Genomic DNA, 9,235 nt, shown 5'->3' with positions numbered 1-9,235 from the left:
TTATATTATAGGGACCTGTTCTCCTAACTGTTATATTATAGGGACCTGTTCTCTCTAACTGTTATATTATAGGGACCTGTTCTCTCTAACTGTTATATTATAGGGACCTGTTCTCTCTAACTGTTATATTATAGGGACCTGTTCTCTCTAACTGTTATATTATAGGGACCTGTTCTCTCTAACTGTTATATTATAGGGATCTGTTCTCTCTAACTGTTATATTATAGGGATCTGTTCTCTCTAACTGTTATATTATAGGGATCTGTTCTCTCTAACTGTTATATTATAGGGACCTGTTCTCTCTAACTGTTATATTATAGGACCTGTTCTCTCTAACTGTTATATTATAGGGACCTGTTCTCTCTAACTGTTATATTATAGGGACCTGTTCTCTCTAACTGTTATATTATAGGGATCTGTTCTCTCTAACTGTTATATTATAGGGACCTGTTCTCTCTAACTGTTATATTATAGGGACCTGTTCTCTCTAACTGTTATATTATAGGGACCTGTTCTCTCTAACTGTTATATTATAGGGACCTGTTCTCTCTAACTGTTATATTATAGGGATCTGTTCTCTCTAACTGTTATATTATAGGGATCTGTTCTCTCTAACTGTTATATTATAGGGATCTGTTCTCTCTAACTGTTATATTATAGGGATCTGTTCTCTCTAACTGTTATATTATAGGGACCTGTTCTCTCTAACTGTTATATTATAGGGATCTGTTCTCTCTAACTGTTATATTATAGGGACCTGTTCTCTCTAACTGTTATATTATAGGGACCTGTTCTCTCTAACTGTTATATTATAGGGACCTGTTCTCTCTAACTGTTATATTATAGGGATCTGTTCTCTCTAACTGTTATATTATAGGGATCTGTTCTCTCTAACTGTTATATTATAGGGATCTGTTCTCTCTAACTGTTATATTATAGGGACCTGTTCTCTCTAACTGTTATATTATAGGGACCTGTTCTCTCTAACTGTTATATTATAGGGACCTGTTCTCTCTAACTGTTATATTATAGGGACCTGTTCTCTCTAACTGTTATATTATAGGGACCTGTTCTCCTAACTGTTATATTATAGGGATCTGTTCTCTCTAACTGTTATATTATAGGGACCTGTTCTCTCTAACTGTTATATTATAGGGATCTGTTCTCTCTAACTGTTATATTATAGGGACCTGTTCTCTCTAACTGTTATATTATAGGGACCTGTTCTCTCTAACTGTTATATTATAGGGACCTGTTCTCTCTAACTGTTATATTATAGGGACCTGTTCTCTCTAACTGTTATATTATAGGGACCTGTTCTCTCTAACTGTTATATTATAGGGATCTGTTCTCTCTAACTGTTATATTATAGGGACCTGTTCTCTCTAACTGTTATATTATCAGGGACCTGTTCTCTCTAACTGTTATATTATAGGGATCTGTTCTCTCTAACTGTTATATTATAGGGACCTGTTCTCTCTAACTGTTATATTATAGGGACCTGTTCTCTCTAACTGTTATATTATAGGGATCTGTTCTCTCTAACTGTTATATTATAGGGACCTGTTCTCTCTAACTGTTATATTATAGGGACCTGTTCTCCTAACTGTTATATTATAGGGACCTGTTCTCTCTAACTGTTATATTATAGGGACCTGTTCTCTCTAACTGTTATATTATAGGGATCTGTTCTCCTAACTGTTATATTATAGGGATCTGTTCTCTCTAACTGTTATATTATAGGGATCTGTTCTCTCTAACTGTTATATTATAGGGACCTGTTCTCTCTAACTGTTATATTATAGGGACCTGTTCTCTCTAACTGTTATATTATAGGGACCTGTTCTCTCTAACTGTTATATTATAGGGACCTGTTCTCTCTAACTGTTATATTATAGGGACCTGTTCTCTCTAACTGTTATATTATAGGGACTGTTCTCCTAACTGTTATATTATAGGGATCTGTTCTCTCTAACTGTTATATTATAGGGACCTGTTCTCTCTAACTGTTATATTATAGGGACCTGTTCTCTCTAACTGTTATATTATAGGGACCTGTTCTCTCTAACTGTTATATTATAGGGACCTGTTCTCTCTAACTGTTATATTATAGGGATCTGTTCTCTCTAACTGTTATATTATAGGGATCTGTTCTCTCTAACTGTTATATTATAGGGATCTGTTCTCTCTAACTGTTATATTATAGGGACCTGTTCTCTCTAACTGTTATATTATAGGGACCTGTTCTCTCTAACTGTTATATTATAGGGACCTGTTCTCTCTAACTGTTATATTATAGGGACCTGTTCTCTCTAACTGTTATATTATAGGGATCTGTTCTCCTAACTGTTATATTATAGGGATCTGTTCTCTCTAACTGTTATATTATAGGGACCTGTTCTCTCTAACTGTTATATTATAGGGACCTGTTCTCTCTAACTGTTATATTATAGGGACCTGTTCTCTCTAACTGTTATATTATAGGGACCTGTTCTCTCTAACTGTTATATTATAGGGACCTGTTCTCTCTAACTGTTATATTATAGGGACCTGTTCTCTACTTATTATAGGATCTGTCTCTAACTGTTATATTATAGGGATCTGTTCTCTCTAACTGTTATATTATAGGGACCTGTTCTCTCTAACTGTTATATTATAGGGACCTGTTCTCTCTAACTGTTATATTATAGGGACCTGTTCTCCTAACTGTTATATTATAGGGACCTGTTCTCTCTAACTGTTATATTATAGGGACCTGTTCTCCTAACTGTTATATTATAGGGATCTGTTCTCTCTAACTGTTATATTATAGGGACCTGTTCTCTCTAACTGTTATATTATAGGGACCTGTTCTCTCTAACTGTTATATTATAGGGACCTGTTCTCTCTAACTGTTATATTATAGGGACCTGTTCTCTCTAACTGTTATATTATAGGGATCTGTTCTCCTAACTGTTATATTATAGGGACCTGTTCTCTCTAACTGTTATATTATAGGGATCTGTTCTCTCTAACTGTTATATTATAGGGATCTGTTCTCTCTAACTGTTATATTATAGGGACCTGTTCTCTCTAACTGTTATATTATAGGGACCTGTTCTCTCTAACTGTTATATTATAGGGATCTGTTCTCTCTAACTGTTATATTATAGGGACCTGTTCTCTCTAACTGTTATATTATAGGGACCTGTTCTCTCTAACTGTTATATTATAGGGACCTGTTCTCTCTAACTGTTATATTATAGGGACTGTTCTCTCTAACTGTTATATTATAGGGATCTGTTCTCTCTAACTGTTATATTATAGGGACCTGTTCTCTCTAACTGTTATATTATAGGGACCTGTTCTCTCTAACTGTTATATTATAGGGATCTGTTCTCCTAACTGTTATATTATAGGGACCTGTTCTCCTAACTGTTATATTATAGGGACCTGTTCTCCTAACTGTTATATTATAGGGATCTGTTCTCTCTAACTGTTATATTATAGGGATCTGTTCTCTCTAACTGTTATATTATAGGGACCTGTTCTCTCTAACTGTTATATTATAGGGACCTGTTCTCTCTAACTGTTATATTATAGGGACCTGTTCTCTCTAACTGTTATATTATAGGGACCTGTTCTCTCTAACTGTTATATTATAGGGACCTGTTCTCTCTAACTGTTATATTATAGGGACCTGTTCTCTAACTGTTATATTATAGGGACCTGTTCTCTCTAACTGTTATATTATAGGGACTGTTCTCTCTAACTGTTATATTATAGGGATCTGTTCTCTCTAACTGTTATATTATAGGGATCTGTTCTCTCTAACTGTTATATTATAGGGATCTGTTCTCCTAACTGTTATATTATAGGGACCTGTTCTCTCTAACTGTTATATTATAGGGACCTGTTCTCTCTAACTGTTATATTATAGGGACCTGTTCTCTCTAACTGTTATATTATAGGGACCTGTTCTCTCTAACTGTTATATTATAGGGACCTGTTCTCCTAACTGTTATATTATAGGGATCTGTTCTCTCTAACTGTTATATTATAGGGATCTGTTCTCTCTAACTGTTATATTATAGGGACTGTTCTCTCTAACTGTTATATTATAGGGATCTGTTCTCTCTAACTGTTATATTATAGGGACCTGTTCTCTCTAACTGTTATATTATAGGGACCTGTTCTCTCTAACTGTTATATTATAGGGACCTGTTCTCTCTAACTGTTATATTATAGGGATCTGTTCTCTCTAACTGTTATATTATAGGGACCTGTTCTCTCTAACTGTTATATTATAGGGATCCTGTTCTCTCTAACTGTTATATTATAGGGACCTGTTCTCTCTAACTGTTATATTATAGGGACCTGTTCTCTCTAACTGTTATATTATAGGGATCTGTTCTCTCTAACTGTTATATTATAGGGACCTGTTCTCTCTAACTGTTATATTATAGGGATCTGTTCTCTCTAACTGTTATATTATAGGGATCTGTTCTCTCTAACTGTTATATTATAGGGATCTGTTCTCTCTAACTGTTATATTATAGGACTGTTCTCTCTAACTGTTATATTATAGGGATCTGTTCTCCTAACTGTTATATTATAGGAACTGTTCTCTCTAACTGTTATATTATAGGGATCTGTTCTCTCTAACTGTTATATTATAGGGACCTGTTCTCTCTAACTGTTATATTATAGGGACCTGTTCTCTCTAACTGTTATATTATAGGGACCTGTTCTCTCTAACTGTTATATTATAGGGACCTGTTCTCTCTAACTGTTATATTATAGGGACCTGTTCTCTCTAACTGTTATATTATAGGGATCTGTTCTCCTAACTGTTATATTATAGGATCTGTTCTCTCTAACTGTTATATTATAGGGACCTGTTCTCTCTAACTGTTATATTATAGGGATCTGTTCTCTCTAACTGTTATATTATAGGGACCTGTTCTCTAACTGTTATATTATAGGGACTGTTCTCCTAACTGTTATATTATAGGGATCTGTTCTCCTAACTGTTATATTATAGGGACTGTTCTCTCTAACTGTTATATTATAGGACCTGTTCTCTCTAACTGTTATATTATAGGGACCTGTTCTCTCTAACTGTTATATTATAGGGACCTGTTCTCCTAACTGTTATATTATAGGGACCTGTTCTCCTAACTGTTATATTATAGGGACCTGTTCTCTCTAACTGTTATATTATAGGGACCTGTTCTCTCTAACTGTTATATTATAGGGACCTGTTCTCTCTAACTGTTATATTATAGGGACCTGTTCTCTCTAACTGTTATATTATAGGACCTGTTCTCTCTAACTGTTATATTATAGGGACCTGTTCTCTCTAACTGTTATATTATAGGGACCTGTTCTCTCTAACTGTTATATTATAGGGACCTGTTCTCTCTAACTGTTATATTATAGGGACCTGTTCTCTCTAACTGTTATATTATAGGGACTGTTCTCTCTAACTGTTATATTATAGGGACCTGTTCTCCTAACTGTTATATTATAGGGATCTGTTCTCTCTAACTGTTATATTATAGGGATCTGTTCTCTCTAACTGTTATATTATAGGGACCTGTTCTCTCTAACTGTTATATTATAGGGATCTGTTCTCTCTAACTGTTATATTATAGGGATCTGTTCTCTCTAACTGTTATATTATAGGGATCTGTTCTCTCTAACTGTTATATTATAGGGACCTGTTCTCCTAACTGTTATATTATAGGGATCTGTTCTCTCTAACTGTTATATTATAGGGACCTGTTCTCTCTAACTGTTATATTATAGGGACCTGTTCTCTCTAACTGTTATATTATAGGGACCTGTTCTCTCTAACTGTTATATTATAGGGACCTGTTCTCTCTAACTGTTATATTATAGGGATCTGTTCTCTCTAACTGTTATATTATAGGGATCTGTTCTCTCTAACTGTTATATTATAGGGATCTGTTCTCTCTAACTGTTATATTATAGGGATCTGTTCTCTCTAACTGTTATATTATAGGGATCTGTTCTCTCTAACTGTTATATTATAGGGACCTGTTCTCTCTAACTGTTATATTATAGGGACCTGTTCTCTCTAACTGTTATATTATAGGGACCTGTTCTCTCTAACTGTTATATTATAGGGACCTGTTCTCTCTAACTGTTATATTATAGGGACCTGTTCTCCTAACTGTTATATTATAGGGACCTGTTCTCTCTAACTGTTATATTATAGGGACCTGTTCTCCTAACTGTTATATTATAGGGATCTGTTCTCCTAACTGTTATATTATAGGGACCTGTTCTCTCTAACTGTTATATTATAGGGATCTGTTCTCTCTAACTGTTATATTATAGGGACCTGTTCTCTCTAACTGTTATATTATAGGGACCTGTTCTCTCTAACTGTTATATTATAGGGATCTGTTCTCTCTAACTGTTATATTATAGGGACCTGTTCTCTCTAACTGTTATATTATAGGGACCTGTTCTCTCTAACTGTTATATTATAGGGACCTGTTCTCTCTAACTGTTATATTATAGGGACCTGTTCTCTCTAACTGTTATATTATAGGGACCTGTTCTCTCTAACTGTTATATTATAGGGATCTGTTCTCTCTAACTGTTATATTATAGGGACCTGTTCTCTCTAACTGTTATATTATAGGGACCTGTTCTCCTAACTGTTATATTATAGGGACCTGTTCTCTCTAACTGTTATATTATAGGGACCTGTTCTCCTAACTGTTATATTATAGGGATCTGTTCTCTCTAACTGTTATATTATAGGGACCTGTTCTCTCTAACTGTTATATTATAGGGACCTGTTCTCTCTAACTGTTATATTATAGGGACCTGTTCTCTCTAACTGTTATATTATAGGGACCTGTTCTCTCTAACTGTTATATTATAGGGACCTGTTCTCTCTAACTGTTATATTATAGGGACCTGTTCTCTCTAACTGTTATATTATAGGGATCTGTTCTCTCTAACTGTTATATTATAGGGACCTGTTCTCTCTAACTGTTATATTATAGGGATCTGTTCTCTCTAACTGTTATATTATAGGGACCTGTTCTCTCTAACTGTTATATTATAGGGATCTGTTCTCTCTAACTGTTATATTATAGGGACCTGTTCTCCTAACTGTTATATTATAGGGACCTGTTCTCTCTAACTGTTATATTATAGGGACCTGTTCTCTCTAACTGTTATATTATAGGGACCTGTTCTCTCTAACTGTTATATTATAGGGACCTGTTCTCTCTAACTGTTATATTATAGGGACCTGTTCTCCTAACTGTTATATTATAGGGATCTGTTCTCTCTAACTGTTATATTATAGGGACCTGTTCTCTCTAACTGTTATATTATAGGGATCTGTTCTCTCTAACTGTTATATTATAGGGACCTGTTCTCTCTAACTGTTATATTATAGGGATCTGTTCTCTCTAACTGTTATATTATAGGGACCTGTTCTCTCTAACTGTTATATTATAGGGATCTGTTCTCTCTAACTGTTATATTATAGGGACCTGTTCTCTCTAACTGTTATATTATAGGGACCTGTTCTCTCTAACTGTTATATTATAGGGACCTGTTCTCTCTAACTGTTATATTATAGGGACCTGTTCTCTCTAACTGTTATATTATAGGGACCTGTTCTCTCTAACTGTTATATTATAGGGACCTGTTCTCCTAACTGTTATATTATAGGGATCTGTTCTCCTAACTGTTATATTATAGGGATCTGTTCTCTCTAACTGTTATATTATAGGGACCTGTTCTCTCTAACTGTTATATTATAGGGACCTGTTCTCTCTAACTGTTATATTATAGGGATCTGTTCTCTCTAACTGTTATATTATAGGGACCTGTTCTCTCTAACTGTTATATTATAGGGATCTGTTCTCTCTAACTGTTATATTATAGGGACCTGTTCTCTCTAACTGTTATATTATAGGGATCTGTTCTCTCTAACTGTTATATTATAGGGACCTGTTCTCTCTAACTGTTATATTATAGGGATCTGTTCTCTCTAACTGTTATATTATAGGGACCTGTTCTCTCTAACTGTTATATTATAGGGATCTGTTCTCTCTAACTGTTATATTATAGGGACCTGTTCTCTCTAACTGTTATATTATAGGGACCTGTTCTCTCTAACTGTTATATTATAGGGACCTGTTCTCTCTAACTGTTATATTATAGGGACCTGTTCTCTCTAACTGTTATATTATAGGGATCTGTTCTCTCTAACTGTTATATTATAGGGACCTGTTCTCTCTAACTGTTATATTATAGGGATCTGTTCTCTCTAACTGTTATATTATAGGGACCTGTTCTCTCTAACTGTTATATTATAGGGATCTGTTCTCTCTAACTGTTATATTATAGGGACCTGTTCTCTCTAACTGTTATATTATAGGGACCTGTTCTCTCTAACTGTTATATTATAGGGACCTGTTCTCTCTAACTGTTATATTATAGGGACCTGTTCTCTCTAACTGTTATATTATAGGGACCTGTTCTCTCTAACTGTTATATTATAGGGATCTGTTCTCTCTAACTGTTATATTATAGGGACCTGTTCTCTCTAACTGTTATATTATAGGGACCTGTTCTCTCTAACTGTTATATTATAGGGATCTGTTCTCCTAACTGTTATATTATAGGGACCTGTTCTCTCTAACTGTTATATTATAGGGACCTGTTCTCTCTAACTGTTATATTATAGGGATCTGTTCTCTCTAACTGTTATATTATAGGGACCTGTTCTCTCTAACTGTTATATTATAGGGATCTGTTCTCCTAACTGTTATATTATAGGGACCTGTTCTCTCTAACTGTTATATTATAGGGACCTGTTCTCTCTAACTGTTATATTATAGGGACCTGTTCTCTCTAACTGTTATATTATAGGGATCTGTTCTCTCTAACTGTTATATTATAGGGACCTGTTCTCTCTAACTGTTATATTATAGGGATCTGTTCTCCTAACTGTTATATTATAGGGACCTGTTCTCTCTAACTGTTATATTATAGGGACCTGTTCTCTCTAACTGTTATATTATAGGGATCTGTTCTCTCTAACTGTTATATTATAGGGACCTGTTCTCCTAACTGTTATATTATAGGGATCTGTTCTCTCTAACTGTTATATTATAGGGATCTGTTCTCCTAACTGTTATATTATAGGGACCTGTTCTCCTAACTGTTATATTATAGGGACCTGTTCTCTCTAACT

This window comes from Odontesthes bonariensis, chromosome 22 (assembly GCF_027942865.1).
Source record: "Odontesthes bonariensis isolate fOdoBon6 chromosome 22, fOdoBon6.hap1, whole genome shotgun sequence".
Classification (NCBI taxonomy): Eukaryota; Metazoa; Chordata; class Actinopteri; order Atheriniformes; family Atherinopsidae; genus Odontesthes; species Odontesthes bonariensis.
The sequence above is the reverse complement of the archived record's forward strand: the minus strand, read 5'-3'. Positions refer to the sequence as shown.